The 21,577-nt window shown below is 37.0% G+C and overlaps 1 long non-coding RNA gene across 3 annotated transcripts; it reads left to right on the top strand.

Moving 5' to 3' along the window:
• Nucleotides 1–4,172: 4,172 nt before the first annotated feature.
• Nucleotides 4,173–5,675, top strand: LOC121983006. 3 transcript variants are annotated; one of them, XR_006112356.1, is made up of 4 exons: nucleotides 4,173–4,703; nucleotides 4,780–4,914; nucleotides 5,003–5,074; nucleotides 5,651–5,675. It is a non-coding gene; the product is annotated as an uncharacterized LOC121983006 (long non-coding RNA). The 3 variants fall into 3 exon arrangements; XR_006112358.1 differs by lacking the exon at nucleotides 5,003–5,074; XR_006112357.1 differs by lacking the exon at nucleotides 5,651–5,675 and having other exon boundaries at nucleotides 4,998–5,021.
• The last annotated feature ends 15,902 nt before the right edge of the window (nucleotides 5,676–21,577 follow it).

The following is a 21,577-nucleotide window of genomic DNA, read 5'->3' as shown; positions in this document are numbered from 1 at the left end:
GCCGGATCTAAGAAGGAGAAGAAGGAGAGAAAAGAAGCCTCTTTTCTAGCATCCCTTAGAGCATGGTGGTGGTGGCCAAACCTCTTCATCCTAGGAGAAGTTTTGATGGCCGAAACTTGTAAGGAAGAAGAAGGTGCTTGGTGGTTCTCATCTCGGAAGATCGTTGCCCACACAACGTCCGAGGTTAGAAGAGGAATACGGTAGAAGATCAAGAGGTTTTTCTACAAGGTATAACTAGTAATTTTTCTTTCCGCATCATACTAGTTATTTATGGAAATAATACCAAATACAAGAGGCTTACGATTCTAGAATTTCGAATATGTTTTTCGATGTTGTGTTCTTTTGTTTTATTTTTCCTTGTGATTTGATTGTTCTTTTCGGTTAACCTAAAGTTATTTTAGGAAATTAAATATTAGCTTTCTATAAAAGGTTTTGTCTAGTCGGTGGTGGTTGCTCCCATATCCAAGAAGGCCATGTGCCTCGCCACGTCGATCTTGGGAACCAATTATGGAAATTAATATTTAATGGAATTAATAACTTAAGGTGATTTGGGTCGAACGTGTTAAGTTCCGCAGGAGATCCAAGTCTAAACCTAAAAGAACAAATAGATTAAGTTTTGGATCAAACGTGTTAAGTTCCGCAGGCGATCCAAAATTTAATTTAAAAGAACACATGGTAGCTAGGAAAGGGTTCAGATCTTTGTACAAAATTTTTGTACAGTGGAACCTCTAGGTTTTCCGAGTAGCAACCAACAATTGGTATCAGAGCTAGGGTTTTGCCTCTGTGTATTTGGTATTAGTTTAATTATGCACATGTCATACATAATTTAGGCAGGATAATAGTAGGATGTGCTAACTTTGTGGATGCAGGATCCAACTATTATGGCTTTTAGTTATTATGTGTGTGATTGGACCCTTGGACATGTCAAGGGCATTTATATGTGTGTGCATGATTGTATTATAAAATACAGCAAGAGCTGTATTTAGTTTTATTAGGATTTTATTTTTGATCTAGATACATGTACATTCCTTTTATGGAATATAGGATCTAAAATGTAAAATTTTATTTATGTCGCGGATCGAATCTTGCAAAGCGTGGAACCTTCTAAGGACCAGAGGCACAGCGGAACTAGGAGCAAGATGGATGCGACAGCTAGACCCGGTGGCGGTGGCCAAATATGGCAGCAGCTTGGGATGACAACACACGGAGGACAACTAGAGATAAAAGTCATAATAGTTGAAAATTAGATTTTCTATTTATTGCTTTTATATTGTGCTGTGTGTGCATGTTGGTTTACATATTTAGTAGGCTAGCATAGTTAAAATTCCTCATTTATAAATAACTAAGTGGGAGAGGGATTTTTAAGTAAATCCCATGGTCTCCATTCTTGGGTTTGTAAGTGATGCAAACAAGCTTGCGTTGGCTCGAGTGCCTTCCTCCATAACGGATGAGCTTGTTTGTGGATCACTAGAAGCACTTCCATTTTGGATGACTATAGGAAGTTAATTAAGAGCGTGTGATCTCCCCAACGGAAGGGGCATAATCTTATTAATGGACTTAGTGTCAAGTAATGGTATACACTTAGACACATTTAATAGTATCCTCCCCAGCGGAGTCACTACTATCACTTGTGTGACCAAAGGAAACCAACTATTGATTTATCATAAAACTAGATTGGCAATATAATAAAATTAATAAACCCCTCTTACAAATGTTTGAATTTGTATACGTTCACACTAACGTGGCATACAAGATTCATGGTGTTTGAGGTAATTTTATTTGTCAAAAAGTTATATTGACAAGATAGTCAATGGGTAAAACCCTCCTCTTACAAATGATGAATTTGTATACGTCCACACTAACGTGACATGCAAAATTCACGGTGTTTGAGGTGTTGATGAATTTAAATAATATTGTTTGAGGAATCAATGTTATTTTAAATTCAAAGAGTTTTGACCAAATATTTGATCAAAGACAGATCAACTATTAATTTTATTCGTCATAAAGTAAAGTTGACGAGATAATAAAATTAATGAATAAAATCTCCTCTTCGATTTTGTATACACAAAATTCATGGAGATTTTAAGGAGTTGATCTTGACAAAATATTTTTGTGATTCTTAGGATTTAAAATGTTTGTCAATCCCCTAGTAGTCATACTATAAGAAAGACTTAGTAATCCCAATTGTAATGATTGGAAATAGGACTTGGACATTAAGGTAGACTGTCTTCTTAGAACTAAGAACAATTTAGGTGTATTTAATTCATTAGTTGAAACATGTTTAGTGGTATTATCTACCAGAACCTGGAGTGTAGATACAGATGCCATTAATCATGTCCGCAATTCATTGCAGGGTTCCAGGAAACCCGGCAACTAAATGAAAATTAAAACACCATCTACATGGGCACTACTGTAAAAATGGTAGCTGTTGCAGTGGGAGATGTTTATCTTTTGATAAGAATAAAATATGGATTTTTGAGTAATTGTCTTTACACACCAAGTTTAGAAAGAACTAGTTTTTAGTTTCTAAACTATTCAAAGAACTTGATATTCTGCCTCTTTTAAATAACAAAGTTGTTATTAAGGAAAAGAGGGAAGTTATCTGTTCTGGTACGTTGGTTGGCAATTTATAAATCCAATAACTCTCACGATGCAACAAATGGAAATTAGTAACACATCTTCTAACTTTAAGAGAAAGTAACCTTCGAAAATGAACCAATTATATCTTTGGCTTCTAAGGCTAGGTTATATTAACTTGAGTAGGATTCATTGGTAGCTGATGAACTTTTGGGTTCATTAGTAGTGGAAATCTTTCCAACCTACGAGTCTTACTTGGAAGGAAAAATAACCAAAAAGCTTTTAAGTCTAAGGGGTAAGGAATCAAAGATATATTGGAATTGGTTTATTCTGATTTGTGTGATCCTATGAGTATCCATGCAAGAGGTTGTTTCAAATATTTCATCTATTTTATAGACAACTATTTAAGATACGGATATATTTACTTGATGTGCCGCAAGTCTAAGTGCTTTGATTAGTTCAAAGAATACGAGGTTGATGTGGAGAAACGACAAAGTAAAAGTATCAAGACACTACGGTAAGATCGTAGTGGCAAGTACCTCTTGGGAGAATTTATGAGTCATTTATCAGAAGTAGGGATTCAATCCCAACTAACTGCACCTGGTACACCCCAACAGAATGATGTAGGAAAAGGAAGGTATAGGACTCTTATGGAAATAAGTAGATTGATGAGTTATTAAGAATATTATCAAAATTATTTTAAGGATATACTCTGGAAACGGGAGTGAATATAGTACCTTCTAAAGTCAGAACTCTCTACTCATATAGAATTGCTGAATAGGTGTAAGCCTATTTCGAAGCATATTCGGATTCGGGTAGTCCAGCACATATGCAGAAGAGAGATAATGATAAGTTGGACAGGAATTCACTTGTTTGTGGGTTATCCTAGTGAAATGAAAGTAGGTTTATAGTCTTAAAAATCAGAAGGTCATTGTTAGCATCAATGACCGATTTTTAGAAAAGGACTATGTAATAAAACATGTGCCCATAAGAAAATTTGTTCTTAAGGAAATAATAAAAGACATGTCTAATCTAGTACCAATCGTACAAGATGAGATACCACAAGGAAACTGCAACACATATCACAAATGATACACAATTGCAGAACGTGCCTTGTCGTAGTGGGTGGGTTGTTAGGCAACCTAAAAAGATTCATGTTTTGGGAGAGTTTTTGGACTCGATCCCTGGAGGACATGAACCTGATCTCCGGACATATGACGAAGCACTCCGAGATAAAGATGCAATATGTAAGATACCGTAAAATCAAATAATAAATATTATTGGACGAAAATTCTTATTGGATTTTTCTGAAATTTTTAGAAATTTTTCTGGGATTAAACGGGGTCCGTATGACCTATTTTGAGGGGATAGATTCGGGATACAATGGAGGCTTGTTTTGGAATATCCATTTAAGTGGGAGTTAATTGAGGAATTAACTTAGAGGTTAACCTAAGTATTTAAATCCTTAATTTCCGATTTCCTCTTCTCACTTTCTCCTAATTTTTCTTTCCCCGATCTCCTCTCCCAAGCCTCTCGCGCAACCTCTTCTTCCCCGACGCCAACGTCGCAAGGGAGATGATCGTGCCGGTGCCGGTTGACCCTCCATTAGCAGGTAGATGGAGCTCGATCGCCGGAAGGAAAGGGCCAACGCTTGCCCTCACGCGTGGTGCCCTAGATCCTGTTTCTGCCACCTGATTTCCTTGTCGTCGTCGCCCTTCTTGCGCCGCCGATCACCACGAGTTCACTGCTGGCGACGGTCTTCTCCAGTGTGTCTCGGCCGAGCCTCCCTCTTCCTTCTCTCAAGGTGTGGAGCCTCTCCTTCTTCTTGCCGATCTTGTCACCGTGCCCTAGATTGCTGACACCGAGTCTTTCTCGCCGAGCCTCCCGACCACACCACTCCACACGATGTAGCCGGATCACGCGCGCGAGCTCTCTTCGTCCCGAGACTCACCAGCGACTCAACTCCTTCCCTTCCAACCAACCGCCGCCGTCCCTTTCCTGTACCTGATCGCCGACCTCTCTGCTTCTAATCACCAACCTAGCTTCAAGATTGATGTTGGGTTTGATCCTTGGTCTGTTGTGAAGTGTCCGGCCAAGCTGCATTGATCCGGCAATGTGACCGAAAGGTGAGGGTTGAGGAGTTTGATCTCGTGATCAGTTATGGAAACGTTGATTTTGATTTAGAGTGTGTTGAGGTTGCAGATGGTTTGCTGTGGCGGTTCTTGTGGGGTGGAGGGTTGCTGCTAGGGTCCGGTGAGGCCATCAACTCCGGCAGTAATCTTCTCCAGCAGTAAAACACCAGTTGGGGCATCTGGATTGAGCTAAGGTTTTGTTGAGGTGAGTTTAATGTTGTGAATTAGGGGTTCAACAAATCCTTTGCTATATGATTGGATTTATGGATTGATTCTTGGATGAATTAGTGTAGTGCTTCTTTGATAGTTGACAGCATAGAACTTTTTGGGTTGTAAGATTCAGAATTTTGCTGTCATACCTCAAGGTAAGTGTTTTCTGGTGATGTATCTCTAGATCTTTCTATTATTATTCTGTTCTATCAGTGTTGTTAATGGATATTAGATCATGTTTAGTTTAGAGCACATGGGAGCATGTAGAGGGATTCGTTGTAGTTGGATGCTCTTATGTTGGATTAATTGATGACTGGTAGGTTATGTATTGGATTAGATTAAGCATTCTACATGGATTGTTGATGATAGATTGTTGATGATGGTATTGGGTTAACATAGATTGTTGATGATAGATTGTTGTAATCTGTGTAGATTAGTTGAAATGGATGAATTGTGTGAAGTTGATTCATGGTTAAGGAATTAGAATTCAACTTTGATATATTGATTTGGATTGAATCTTGGATTGATTTGTGGATTTAGAAGGATTTTTGATGAGTTTGGATTAGTGTTGGATTGATGATGAATTATGTGAGTTAGATTGAGGATTATTTGGAGGATTTATCAGAGATCAGATTTGAGTGGAGTTATCCTAGTTGAGTAGGGATTTTATTTAGCTATTTTAATTCATGTGAATTTAGCTAAATAAAATATGTAAATATTGATTTATGTAGGACTTTGATATGGGATGATCATCACAACGTGGGATTTATTCTGGACACGGTCGACAAATTAAGGCGGGTATTTCTTCCTTTACCTCTATGTAGATTTTCTTGTACTTAGTGCATGGTTGTTATCCGATGGATTAGACTGCTTTACCTTATATCATATCTATTTGTTGACTTCCTGCTAGAGACTTATGCTTGATCTTTGAGGTGTTCCATTTAATTCATATACCATCTCAACTCTTGATATCTACTCTATGGTGATTACACGTGTAGAGTATGTCTTGTAGGGATTGTCGGGTGGCTGGTATTATCATGCTGATTGGGTATATGATGTGGACTGTACATAGGTGGGTATGTGTATAGGAGTCATCTGGTTGACGGTGCATTTACATGTGGTGTGTATATCCGTATTTGTTATGTACTTTTGGAGGAGTGTGTTGATTGCACGTCTGTGGTTTATACACGTGTCCGATGTGTTTTTATTGGAGGATACATGTTGATTGTATATGTGGGGTTGTCCATGTGTGTCTGATATGTTCATTGGGGATTATTGGTTGATTATACATGTGTAGTTGTATACATATGTTTGGTGGGATATGTGGAGGTATCATGACGATTATACTCATGTTGGAGGTATTTATGAGGTTTGGGGTTGTTGCATGGATGATGATTATATATATATATCATGTTCATCATTCATTGCATCTGATGACCGTTGTCTCCCTTGTGGTGAGAGAGTCATCAGTTGGTTTGGTTTAGCACCGCACCCTCGGCCACTCATGGGTAGTGGTAGTTGGAGCAGTTGCTGCTAGTCCTGTCATGCCACCCGGTCACGAGGTTTAGTGAGATCCGCGTTGTGAGCAGGGACCCTGATGCTATGTAGTTAGATAGCTACTAGCGGACTGTCCGCCTCGACCACTATATAGTGGGCTGGAGGGTAGTACAGTCGTCACAGACCCAAGCCTCTCGGCCATACAGGGGTCGTGGTGTCTGGAGAGGTGGCGGGGGTGACCATGGAGCATGCATACGCAGTTATTATTCTTGCATTTGATGCGCGGTGCATCTGCATTTGCATACATGCCTAGTAGATACTAGTTGCATGTGATTGTCGTTGTTGCACTTGATTGAGATATGGTTGTTGCATTTGGTTGCCATACTGCATACATGTCATTTATTTTACATGTATATGCAGTCGTACTTATATTGCACAGGTGTCACGGGTATATCTGTTGCAGATCCAGTGAGTTTACCGATCTTTGTACCTTGTGTCGATTCCAGATTGGGTATGTATCTGTCCTTATGTTAGTTGTGGTTTGTACAGTTTATATGTCAGGTTATTATGTTAGGTAGGTTCAGATGCATTGATTATGATAGTATGATCATGTTCTTTATTCCCTACTGAGACTGTATACTTGTGATCTCCATGTTTTGTTTGTAGACCATGCACTGTCTTTTCTATTACCCGCTGAGTTACTTATACTCACCACCGCATGTATACATTTATGTTTTCAGGTAGCCTGTAGAGGGTTGGTGTCGCTCGGAGTGTCCTGTCTGCCGGGCCCTACGTCACATCCGAAGATCGTGATTGTTTTCTTTTGTATATTCTTTTCTTATTTTCGGCATTGTATTTGTGTATAGTCATGTGGCTATCTTATGGTTTTGGTGTTGTATTTGTTGTATAAAGCCTAGCCGACTAGCAGTGTGTTGATTGTGTTGTATTGGGCTTTCCGTTTTCGTTTTTCCGCTGTGTTGGTTTTTAGTACAGCCGTGTGGGCTGTTTTATATATAACTGCGTGGTTGTGATTGTTTCATCCCAGCCGTATAGGCTGTTGTTATAACTGCGTGGTTGTGTATATAAATATTCCAGCCGCATGTGGCTGATGTATTTTGCTTGTAGTGATGCTTCAGATTGTCATCGGTACAGGGGAGATGTTGTCGGATTTTTGTCTGGCAGAGACTCCTTTGGGGGCGTGACACAATATCTTGGCAAAGAGTAATGAATAACAGAATTAGAATATATGTATTCTAATAAAATCTGGAAGCTTATAGAACCACCAAATGGTGTAAAAGCCTTTGGGTATAAAAAGGTCTATAATAGGAAAAGAGGGATAGACAGAAAGGTAGAAACTTTCAAAGCAAGGCTAGATGAAAAAGGAAACTTTTTCACTGGTAGCCATGCTTAAGTCTATCCGGATTCTTTTATCTATTTGGCAAGTGGATGTCAAGACAGCATTCCTTAATAGAAGTCTTGAAGAAAGCATCCATATAAAACAACCAGAAGGGTTCATTGTAAAGGGCTAAGAGCATCTTGTGTGCAAGCTCAATCAGTCTATGGACTGAGGCAAAGCTTCAAGGTCTTGGAACATCCAGTTTATCAAAGTAATCCAGACCTATGGATTTATTGAGTAAATGGATAAGTCTTGTGTATACAAAAGGTGTGATGGAAACTTGGTGGTATTTCTTGTACTATACGTAGATAACATTTTTGGTAGTTGGAAACAATATCAAAATGTTGTCAGAAGTAAGGGTATGGTAGTCCAAATAATTCAAGATAAAGGAAATAAAGGCAGTTCTTTATGCTTCGGTTGTCGGAAGCCTAATGTATGCTATGCACGAGATCAGAAATCTGTTTTGCCAAGGGCATAGTTAGCAGATATCAAAGTAACCCTGGACAAGGACATTAGACTGCAGTAAAGCATATATTAGTACCTTAGAGGCGCTAGAGATTATATGCTAGCTTACAAGGCAGTTAATTTGGTCCCTGTGGGTTACACGGATTTTGACTTCCAATCGGATAAAGACAATAATAAGTCAACCTCGGGGTTTTGTGTTTACTTTAGGAGGTAAAATCATAACTATGGAAAAGTGATAAGCATAGGTGTTTTTCTGGACTCCACCATAGAAGCTTAGTATATGGCAAGCCTCTGAGGTAGCCATAAAAGCTGAATGACTCAATAACCTCAAGATAGACTTAGATATGATTTCTGGTTTGTCCAAAGATTATTACAATTTATTGTAATAATGTTGGTGCAGTAGCAAACTCAAAGAAAACATAAGTCTATAAGGCAAGTAAACACAATAGAGCGCAAGTACCACCCAATACGAGAAATCGTATAAACGAGGAGAAGTTGTTACCGCCTAGATTGCATCAGGTAATGACCTATAGATCCTTTCACTAAGGTCCTTAAGGCAAGAGCTTTTGATGGGCATGTTGAAGGGTTGAGAATCAGATGTATGGCAGCAGATATGGCAGCTTAGTCTTTTAGTATAAGTGGGAGATTGTTGGAGTGTATACTGAAAGCCTAAGCTTTGTAAACATTCATTATGAATAAAGAATCACATTTGGTCAAATTGTCTACATTTAGTTGTAGTTGTTCAATTAATTTATACTGTAGATAACATAGTATGTGGTGCCACATGCAGAAGATGATGTTATCAGTACCTTATAAATTATAAACAGTAGCTCACGACCAAAATGGAAAGGAACAAACCATTAGAAGGTCGTAGTGTAATTAGGTATCAGTTTATCTTGACTGTATAATTACACTAGTACACTTAGAGTGTATTGAGTAGGACCATTTGAGGTCGTTTCTTTTATACTGATTTTATAAAGAAACAAAGACCTCGGTTATTATAGAAGTGTGTGCTCTTAATCCTGATATAATAACAAGCACATATATTTGATATTTATTTCTTTAATTTATCAATGGATGAGATTTAGTTCGATGAATCAATAAGCCCGATAAGTTGGGAAATGGTATCACTTATAGTGTGTGTTGTTGATTATAGAAGGAAACTGTGTCCTAGAGATACTAGGTTGATAATGTCCCCAAGAGGAGCTCATAAGGATTGTCATGTTAAATCCTGCAGGTGGACTTAGTCCGACATGACGATAAGGTTGAGTGGTACTACTCTTGGACTAAGATATTAATTAAATTAGTTGTCAGTAACTCACTTAATTAGTGGACATTCGATATCTTAAACACAGGGAGACTAACACACTCATAATAAGAAGGAGCCCAAAAATGTAATTTGGGATTGGTGCGGTAGTTCAATAATAGTTCTCTAGTGGAATGAATTATTATTGATAAAATTAAGTTGTGTGTTCGGGGCGAACACGGGATGCTTAATTTTATCGGGAGACCAAAACCAATTCCTCCTCTCGGTCCCTATCGTAGCCTCTTAATTATAGAGTACTATACCCACCTATACCCACCTTCTTACCCATCCTATAGGGGTCGGCCAAGCTAGCTTGGAGACCAAGCTAGGGCCGGCCATGGGTATGTTCATGAGTGAATTCATGTAGCCGTCCCTATTAAAATAAAAAGGAATTTTAATTTTAAAATTTTTCTTATGTGGATAATATAATTTAAAAGAGAGTTTAAAATTTAAATCCTTCCTTTTATAAGATTCTACAAAAGATTAAGAGAAGAGTTAAAATCTCTTTCCTTATTTGTAGATTAAAAGGTTGATTTTAATTTTGGTAAAAACTTTCCTTTTAATTATATTCATGATTTAAAAGAAAGTTTAAAAATTAAAAATTCTCTTTTATTAGTTTCTACAAAAGATTATGAAAAGATTTAATATCTTTCCTTATTTGTAGATTGAAAGGAGATTTTAATTTTTAGAGATAACTTTCCTTTTTGGAAATTATCCACATGTTTAAAAGAAAGATTTTAATTTATAAAATTTCTTTTTATTAACCAATCATGAAGGGATTAAAATTATTGGAGAAATTTTTATAAATTTCTAGAAACAAATTAGGAAGTTTTAATTAAAACTCTCCTTGTTTTGGGGAGAAGAGTGGCCGGCCATTATAATTTGAAAAGAGAAAATTATTTTAATTAAATAAATTTTCCTTTTCAATGGCAAAAGAATTAAGGAAGTTTTTATTAAATTTTCCTTATTTGTCAAGACCAAGGATTATAAAAGAGGGGGTAGAGGAGGCTTCAAGGCTAACGACTCTATTCTATTTTTCCTCTCTTTTCTCCTTGGGTGTGGCCGGCCCTTTCTTTCCTCTCCTCTCCTTTGTGTGGCCGAAACCTTCTCATGGTGGAGATAGCTTTGGTGGCCGGATCTAAGAAGGAGAAGAAGGAGAGAAAAGAAGCCTCTTTTCTAGCATCCCTTAGAGCATGGTGGTGGTGGCCAAACCTCTTCATCCTAGGAGAAGTTTTGATGGCCGAAACTTGTAAGGAAGAAGAAGGTGCTTGGTGGTTCTCATCTCGGAAGATCGTTGCCCACACAACGTCCGAGGTTAGAAGAGGAATACGGTAGAAGATCAAGAGGTTTTTCTACAAGGTATAACTAGTAATTTTTCTTTCCGCATCATACTAGTTATTTATGGAAATAATACCAAATACAAGAGGCTTACGATTCTAGAATTTCGAATATGTTTTTCGATGTTGTGTTCTTTTGTTTTATTTTTCCTTGTGATTTGATTGTTCTTTTCGGTTAACCTAAAGTTATTTTAGGAAATTAAATATTAGCTTTCTATAAAAGGTTTTGTCTAGTCGGTGGTGGTTGCTCCCATATCCAAGAAGGTCATGTGCCTCGCCACGTCAGTACTGGGAACCAATTATGGAAATTAATATTTAATGGAATTAATAACTTAAGGTGATTTGGGTCGAACGTGTTAAGTTCCGCAGGAGATCCAAGTCTAAACCTAAAAGAACAAATAGATTAAGTTTTGGATCAAACGTGTTAAGTTCCGCAGGCGATCCAAAATTTAATTTAAAAGAACACATGGTAGCTAGGAAAGGGTTCAGATCTTTGTACAAAATTTTTGTACAGTGGAACCTCTAGGTTTTCCGAGTAGCAACCAACAGATTTAGGGTTAGTAACATTTTCCTACATAATTATCTCTATGTACTTGGTATAATTGTTCATTTAAGTTTGATTAAACATTAATCAATTATACCGAAAATAATTGACTTTAGATTCAGGTGTAATAAGTTAAACTTTAGTTTAAGGTTAAATAAGATAAGTTGTTAATAATTTAATAACAATTAATCATTATCAATAATTTATTGGTTAAATTTTACTTGATTCAAAAATTTAATATTTATTAAAATAATTTAAATTTTATGTTAATTGATTGAAAGTGTTAGTTATAATTTAATATTTCATTTACTTCCTTTTAAGTAGGATTAACTTAGTTTAAAGTTAGTAGTAATTCGAAGTTGGAATAAATGAGTTGATTAATTAATCTGTTATTTTTTTTTGAAAATTAGGAATTAAATAAGTTGTTAATTTCAAGTTGTTAAATTACATTTAAGTAACATAAACTTAGAATTAATTTTAATTTTAGGTTTGAGTTTTATTTAAGTTTAACTTAATTAAAATTTAATTTTAAATTTAAGTTTTATTTTAAGTTTAACGATTAATTTTTAACTTAATTTAAGTTTTAAGTTTAACATAATTTAATTAGTTTAGTTTAGTAAATTTTAAATTTAATTTAATCAGTATTAATTTAATTTAATTTTTAGTTAAGTTGATTTTAAATTTGATTTTTACCTTTAGTTTTAGTTTTGATTAAGTTAGTTGAAAATAATTTTTAAATTAGTTTTTAGTTTTGATAAAATAATTTTTAAGTTAAAAAGATTTAAAATAATTTTAAGTATAAAAAGATTTAAAATAATTTTTAGTTAAAAAAATTAAGATACTTTTTAAGGTTAAAATAAATTTTTAAATATTTTTTTAAGTTAAATTAATTTCTAAAATAATTTTTAAGTTAAATTAATTTTTAAACTAATTTTTAAGTTAAAATAATTTTTAAGTTAAATTAATTTTTAAAATATGTTTCAAAATAATTTTTAAGTTAAATTAATTTTTAAAATATGTTTTAAAATAATTTTTAAGTTAAATTAATTTTTAAAATAATTTTTAAAATATGTTTCAAAATAATTTTTAGGTTAAATTAATTTTAAAATAACTTTTTAAGTTAATTTAATTTAACATAATCTTTAAATGAATTTTTAATTTAATTTTAAAGAAATTGAAATTGAATTTTCAATTGAATTTAATTTGATTTAATTTGGTTTGATTCGATTTAGTTTGATTTGGTTCGATTCGATTCGTTTTGGTTTGGTTCGATTCAATTTGGTTCGATTCGATTCGATTTGGTTAGGTTCGATTCGATTCGAATTGGTTCGATTCGATTCGATTTGGTTCGATTCGATTTAGTTTTGTTCGATTCGATTCGAAGTCCTTAGTCGTCTCACCCGATCTAAGTTTTCAATCAGGGAATCCTATAATTTTTGTGAGATAAGTTAGATTCAGTTTCAGGATTTCATTTAACTTTGTGTTAGATTCATGTTTAGTTTTGGGCTCAACAAATAGGCATTCTCAGGATAAACTTCTAAGCTATGGTGAGTCACTTGGACATCATTAGAGTAACCATGCCTTCGAGGTTTTTCAAATAGTCCTATCCACTGAACTTAATACGAAACCTTGGTCTAACTAGTTAGGATTCGTAAAGGGTAGCTTCGGTTAGTTCCACTTAGCCAAATGCACCAGGTCGAAGTCATATCTTCCTATACATGCATAGACTAAGTTTCCCTAACGTACTATCATCCAAAACTTCACAAGTATCGTAGACCAAGTTAAACTTTGTCCCTTTTATTTTAATCCTAATTACCCTGCCGGGTAGGTTAGTTTCGGTTACCCTGCCGGGTAGATTATTTTTGGAGGTACCAATTAGTTTGGAGCCTCCTCTAAATTATTGATTTTCTTTTTAAGATTTTTGTATATTTTTATTTAATTTGTAAGTTTTTAATTTTGAATTAATTAGACGAGTCAAATTATCCTTCTTTAAAGGAGTGTATTTAATGTTTAAATTTTCATTTAATTCTAGTTTTATTAAGTTAATTGAATTATCTTTCTTTAATAGCTTATTTTTAATGTTTAAGTTTTTATTAATTTTTAAATTTAAATTAATTAAATTGTTTGAATTATATTTCTGAAAAGATTTATCTTTTATCCTTTTATTAATTGTTAATTTTCAATTTTCTAGATTATCTTTGTTTAATATGTTATTTTTAACATGTAATTTTAAGTTTGTTAAATTTAGTTTTGATTTTATCAAAGTGTTTTATTTTATCCTTATATTTTCTTTGCATTTTAAGTTGATATGATTAATGGAATTTATTAGATAAGTCTTATCTTTAAAATTTAATTTTTTGTTAATTAAATTATCTTGATTTTGGATAGCATTCTCTAGACTGATTTCTAGATTATTAAATTCTTTATTAAGGTATTTATTAGTTTTATCCATTTTCTCATTTTTTAATTTTTAAATTCGAATTTATTTTAATGTTTGACTTACTTATGTCTAAATATTGACTTAATTTAAAATTTTCTAAATTAACTAAATTATTTGAATTGATTTGGTCATTGTTCTGTTTGACCAAATCAAGGTTGATGTCAAATTGATCAGAGTCTTGATTGACTTGATCAGAATCTAGATTATTTTGTGATATTGAATTTAAATCATATAGATCTAGATTATCATGCACCATACTTGGGATAATTTCATACTTATCTTAATCATCATGTAGATTATTTAACCTACTACTGATAGGGGTATTTTGGTAAACTATACTAACCTTAAGCGCATCTCCTACTTCAGTAGGCTTTTCTGTTGGATCTGACTCGAGTCTGGATTCGATTTCGACCTGATCGTCTAACTCCAACGGCTCCTCGTGAAGCTTGGTCAGGTCGGTCCAAAACTCGTGGGTATCCTTGACCTTCCCTATCCTGCAAGTAACTTCATTAGGTAATAAATCTGAAACTAACTTTATTACCTTTTGGTTTGCTTCTGAGTTTTGTGTTGGTCTTCTCAGTGTCATGCCACCATCGAGGTCGTTCATAAGAATAAAGGTTTCCATCTACATCCTCCACAGATTGAATTCATGTCTCTCGTATATCTCATATAGAGGTGGCTTGTGGATGCTCCGTCCTTCTAGAAGAGACATTGTTCTTGCACACAAGGAAACAAATAAAAAATTCCAAGACTTGGTCTTGAATTAGTAGTGCTGGAGAAATAATATAATATTTCACTAATTAAAAATATTAATAAAATATTATTTCAAATTTTGGTAAATATGATATTTTATTAATATTAACCAACGGTGCAAAAATGAAAATGAATTTTTCAAAAATATTTTTGAAGGGAAAAAAACGAAAGAGATTGGAGGGAAAATATTTTTTAAGAACAAACAATATCTAAATTTTCCTTAAAAAAACCCCCTTTGCCTTATTGGTGGTTGCACCAAATCAGAGCGGTACCTACTCTGATACCACTTGTTGGATCGTAGCGTTCGATAAGGGGGGTGAATATCGAATAAAAAAAACTATCGAGAATACACAGCGGAAAGGAAAAAGCAGAAAGAAATAACATAAGTAAATTTACTTGTTTGGAGTCTGTGTCGACTCCTACTCCAAGGCTCGCACGTGCTTTCGATGGGCAATTCACTAGTAATTCGAAAATATTTACAACTTAAAGTACATGAATGCTAATAAAAAAAATTATACTAACAAGAAAAAGAAGAATGAAAAAACAGAGTGTTGTCAGCAGCGTCGTAGGAGCATCAGAGATCGAATCGTGAGTTGTTGTAGGAGCTTCAACTTTGACCCTCCTTATATAAGAGGTTCGGGGCGTCTGGAACCTTTAGGACGCCCTGGTTGTAACATAGCCAAGCCAATCAGTGAGCTCCACTTGGCGATGTTGGTTGCTACTCGGAAAGCCTAATGGTTCCACTGTACAAAAATTTTATACAAAGGTCTGAACCTTTCCTAGCTACCATGTGTTCTTTTAAATTAAACTTGGATCACCTGCGAAACTTAATACGTTTGATCCCAAGTTTAACTTATATGTTCTTTTAGGTTTAGACTTGGATCTCCTGCGGAACTTAACACGTTCGATCCAAATCACCTAGGTCACTAAGTTAATTAAATATTAATTTCCAAATTTGGCTTCCAGAACTGCATGGCGAGGCACATGGCTTTCTTGGATATGGGAACAACCACCACCGTCTAGACAAAGCCTTTTAAGGAAAGTTAATATTTAATTTCCTTAAATAACTCTAGGTTAACCAAAAAGAATAATCGAAGCACAAGTTCGAAAAGAAAACAAAAGAACACAACATCGAAAACTAATTCGAAATCTAGAATCACATGCCTCTTGTATTTGGTATTTTTACAAAGAAATAAAACTAGTATGATGCGGAAAATAATTACTAGTTATACCTTTCTTTGTGAACTTTCAATGACATCTTGATCTTCTACCGTATTCCTCTTCTAACCTCGGACATTATGTGGGCAATGTGTTAGGATCGTCGTACTCGGCTAGAGGGGGGGTGTGAATAGCCGACCCCAAATTCTTCATTTCTTCCTACGATTAGGGTTAGCGCAGCGGAAATAACTAAATAGAAACGCAAAAAGGAAAGATCAAACCTCAAACTCGAACTCGACGATGTAACGAGGTTCAGAGATGAAACTCCTACTCCTCGGCGTGTCCGTAAGGTGGACGAACCCTATCAATCCGTCGGTGGATGAGTCCCCGGAGAACCGGCTAATAAATACTCCTTGTGGGTGGAGAAACCTCGCCACAATAGCTTGCAACAGCAATACGGAAATACAAAGAAGAGCAAGAACAAAATACACAATGAATGTACAAATACTCGCTTGCCTTCTCGTCGACTGAAGTCCCGGATGAAGCACCAACTTCACGGACGAATGCCAACAAGCAACTCAGTCGAAGAAGCTCACAAGAAGCTTCGGAGCTCAGCAAAGCTCAAGAGCACAGCTTTCAGAAGAACAGCAGCTCAGTTCATAGGAGAAAGAAGAAGAAGTAGCTTCGGAGAAGCAGAAGCAGTAGTCCCTCTGTAGAAGCCCTCAACCTCTTTTATACCTGCATCCACCTGCGAAGAAGAAGCCAGGAGACAGCAGAAGACAGAAGACCGTTGTGAGCCAACGGATAGTTCTGAACCGATCAGGCTAAAGCCTGATCGGTCCAGGGCACCTCTGATCGGTCCTGGGAACCGATCAGGCCCCAGTCTGATCGGTCCCCGGACCGATCCCACCTCTCTGTAAGAGAGGTGGTTGCGTCTCTGATCGTTCGTGGAGACCGATCAGACTCCCTGCTGATCGGTCCCCAGACTGATCAGTTCACTCACAGAAAGATCGGTCTCCAGACCGATCAGATGACTTACAGAACCCTTCTGTTTGTTATCTGATCGGTCACCAGACCGATCAGATACTCAGGCGTATCGCTGGATCGGTCACCAGACCGATCCAGGTTTAGAGCTCCAGCCCTAAACCCTAAATGGTCCTGAGAACGAGCTACCGAGCCCTCTCTTGACCTAGTCCGGAGAACGAGCTACCGAGCCCTCTCCGACTTCGTCCGGTCCAGAGAACGAGCTACCGAGCCCTCTCTGACCACAGTCCGGAGAACGAGCTACCGAGCCCTCTCCGACTTTCCGTGCCAAGTCTCCAACTTGGTCTTCCCCGTGCCAAGTCTCCATACTTGGACTTTTCCCGTGCCAAACTCCCTGCTTGGACTTTTCACCAGATGTCTGGTCAACCTTGACCCATCTGGATTTCCCTTGCCTGGCTTCACTCACCAGGACTTCCAAACTGCCTAGCTTCACTCACTAGGTCTTTCCCCTGCCTGACTTCACTCACCAGGTCTTTCCCAAGCGCCTAGCTTCACTCACCAGGACTTTCACTTTTACCTAGCTTCACTCACTAGGACTTTCACTTTCACCTAGCTTCACTCACTAAGATTTTCACCTGGCTTCACTCACCAGGATTTCCCGACTGCCTGGCTTCACTCACCAGGACTTTCCGAACTGCCTAACATCCCAGTTAGGACTTCCCAGTCAAGTATCCGGTCAACCTTGACCTACTTGACTCTTCTTCATCCAACCTGATCAGACCCTGATCAGTATCTCTCCGCATGGACAACTGCACCTGCATTGTCCATGTCTACATGTCTTTCTGTATTGTCAAACATCGAAACCATGACCAAGGTTTACGCTTGGTCAACTAGGTCAACCTTGACCTACTGGAAATTGCACCAACACAATGATCTTCCGAGATGAGAACCACCAAGGCACCTTCTTCTTCCTTCCTTCAAGTTTCGGCCAAGCAAAAACTTCCAAAGGATGAAGAACTTTTTCCACCAACCAAGCTCCAATGGATGCAAGAAACAAGCCTCCTTTCTCTCCTTTTCTCCAAGCTAGATTCGACCACTTCTATGTCTCCAAGAGGTGATGAAGTCTCGGCCACAAGAAGGAGAAGAGAGAAGGGGAAGGGGAAACTCTAGGGGCCGACCACACCTAGGAAGAAAAGAGAGGAAGAAAAACAATAGAGTCGTTCACCATGAAGGCACCTCTACCCCCTCTTTTATAATCCTTGGTCTTGGCAAATAAGGAAATTTAAATAAAAAATTTCCTTAATTCCTTTGCCATGAAAAAGAAAAATTATTTTAATTAAAACAATTTTCTTTTTCCAATTACAATGGACGACCACCTCTTTCCCCAAAATAAGGAGAGTTTTAATTAAAACAAAAAATTAAAACTTTCTAATTTAATTTTAAAAATTTATAAAAAAATTCTCCAATAATTTTTATCTCTTCATGATTGGTTAATAAAAAGAAAATTTTATAAATTAAAATCTTTCTTTTAAATATGTGGATAATTTCTAAAAAGGAAAGTTATCTCTAAAAATTAAAATCTCCTTTCAATCTACAAATAAGGAAAGATATTAAATCTTTTCTTAATTTTTGTAGAAACTAATAAAAGAAATTTTTTAATTTTTAAACTTTCTTTTAAATCATGAACATGATTAAAAGGAAAGTTTTTACCAAAATTAAAATCAACCTTTTAATCTACAAATAAGGAAAGAGATTTAGCTCTTCTCTTAATCTTTTGTAGAATCTTATAAAATGAAAGATTTAAATTTTTAAACTATCTTTTAAATCATGTTATCCATATAAGAACAATTTTTAAAATTAAAATTCCTTTTAATTTTAATAGGGCCACCCACCTAAGCTTGAGTTCAAGATAGGGTCGGCCACATGAATTCACCCATGAACCAAGCCATGGCCGGCCCTAGCTTGGTCTCCAAGCTAACTTGGCCGACCTCTATAGGATGGGTAAGAAAGTGGGTATAGGTGGGTATAGTACTCTATAATAAAGAGGCTACGATAGGGACCGAGACGAGGAATTGGTTTTGGTCTCCCGATAAAATTAAGCATCCCGTGTTCGCCCCGAACACACAACTTAATTTTATCAATAATAATTCATTCCACTAGAGAACTATTATTGAACTACCGCACCAATCCCAAATTACATTTTTTTGCTCCTTCTTATTATGAGTGTATTAGTCTTCCTGTGTTTAAGATAATGAATGTCCACTAATTAAATGAATTACTGATAACTCACTTAATTAATATCTTAGTCCAAGAGTAGTACCACTCAACCTTATTATCATGTCGGACTAAGTCCACCTGCAGGGTTTAACATGACAATCCTTATGAGCTCCTCTTGGGGACATTCTCAACCTAGATCACTAGGACACAGTTTCCTTTTATAATCAACAACACACACTATAAGTGATATCATTTCTCAACTTATCGGGCTTATTGATTTATCGAACTAAATCTCACCCATTGATAAATTAAAGAAATAAATATCAAATATATATGCTTGTTATTATATTAGGATTAAGAGCACACACTTCCATAATAACTGAGGTATTTGTTCCTTTATAAAGTCAGTATAAAAAGAAACGACCTCTAATGGTCCTACTCAATACACTCTAAGTGTACTAGTGTAATTATATAGTTAAGATAAACTAATACCTAATTACACTACGACCTTCCAATGGTTTGTTCCTTGCCATCTTGGTCGTGAGCTACTATTTATAACTTATAAGGTACTGATAACATGATCCTCTGTGTGTGACACCACACACCATGTTATCTACAATATAAATTAATTGAACAACTACATTTATCATAAATGTAGACATTTGATCAATGTGATTCTTATTTCTAGATAAATGTTTATACCAAAAGCTAGACTTTTAGTATACATCCTAACGGGCGAGGTGACGCTGGGATAGAATTTCACCTCCCGGGCGCCCGGATCCCTCCCAGGCGCCCAAACCTCCGGGCGCCCAGACCTCAGTTTTCCAGCAGCTTCCTTCCTACAAGAAAACGTTAGTCCGGAGGCAAACATATGATATATATATCCTGCAAAACACGGTGTTAGCACAATTTAAGTTAAACAATTAGAGTATTAGCTAGATTCCATCTCTCCGAGACCGGAATCTAGTCAAGATCTCGACTTAGAGTTCCGAAATGGTTCTAAGTCGGATCGGCGCCTAAGTTCCCTTCCCGGGAACGCGTCCTCACAGTCACTCCCCTCCAGTGACTTACCTTTACTTACCTGCCAGACGTTCGGTCAGCCCTTCGACCCGTCTGGGCTTCGTGTCAGCTATCCGGTCAGCCCGTCGACCTAGCTGGACTTTGTGTCAAACGTCCGGTCAGCCTGTCGACCCGTTTGGACTTCGTGTCAGCTACCTGGTCAGCCCGTCGACCTAGCTGAGCTTCCATGCAACACTGAGTTAGCACAATATTAACAGAATTCAAGTATAACCTAGGGTTACCTCCTAGGGTTGCATAGCTTCACTCACTAGGACTTTCATTGTCTGGCTTCACTCACCAGGACTTCCTCCACCTAGCTTCACTCACTAGGGCCTGGCTTCACTCACCAGGACTTCCTCTACCTAGCTTCACTCACTAGGGTCCGGTTTCACTCACCGGGACTTCCACCACCTTTAGAGCCTGACTTCACTCATCGGGACTTCCACCACCTAGCTTCACTCACTAGGACCCGACTTCACTCACCGGGACTTCCACTTTGCTTAACCTTTGGTTAGGACTTACCTTTGCTAGTCATCTGTTCCTGACTAGACTTCTCTCTCTCAAACATCAGGTCCTGCTTGGGTCAACCCTTGGTCATATTGTCAAACATCAAAACCCTAGAGGTCGATTGCACCAACAGCAACGTGTTGAGCGAGCATAAAGGATCCCGATTGGCATGGAGGCTCATCTGAGCAGATCGCTCATCCGACCGGGACGACTATATAGAGGACATCAGATGCTCACAACTATGATCAAATGAAAGCTAGTCCGACTGGATCGCTTGTCCGACCAGGCGAGGAATGCCCAATTGAGCCGAGCGACCCTGGAGAAGAACAACCTTGAGCAATTGGACGGGGAATCTCGACCGAACGACTCTCCCGCTCAGCCCAACAGTGGGACAGCTCATCATATCCTTCTGGGAATTAGTGCCGCTGACAACAGGACATGGACAACAGGGAAATCGTATGATGAAAGCTTCTATTGTTATATCAGGGATTTACGTGTCATGTTAAAGAATGGTGTCAGAGACACTTTCTTGACATATCTTTTCATATGACAATTGGGAAAATGTGTATACGCCTTGAGAAGCGTGCACATTTGCTACCAGAGCACTATATAAAGGAGGTCTATGCACCGACGGAGATATACGTTCTTTGTGCTAGAGCTCCTGTTGTTGCTACAGTTCCTTGCCGTCTTTTCTACTATTTCGATGACTGACTTAAGCGTCGCATGACCAAAGAACCTTTTCCCTGGTCCAACACTGACGTTCTTTGTGTTATAGAGCGGAACAAAATCTTCACACGGTCAATCGAGGAGCAACCCCCCAGCCAACCGTCTTCACACGGTCAATTAAGGATCAACTAATTACTTGAGAATTCTTAAGAATCAAAGAAATGTATTAGCAAAATCAAAACAAAAGCTGGAACCTCCTCTAGACAAAAGCTTCAGGACAGAAATATTCTATAGTCTTGTCGAAGGCAAGAATTCTCAACGTCCAAAGC

The sequence above is a fragment of the Zingiber officinale genome, chromosome 5A (assembly GCF_018446385.1).
Source record: "Zingiber officinale cultivar Zhangliang chromosome 5A, Zo_v1.1, whole genome shotgun sequence".
Taxonomy (NCBI): domain Eukaryota; kingdom Viridiplantae; phylum Streptophyta; class Magnoliopsida; order Zingiberales; family Zingiberaceae; genus Zingiber; species Zingiber officinale.
Note: the sequence above shows the minus strand (reverse complement) of the source record. Positions and strands in the feature narration are given on the sequence as shown.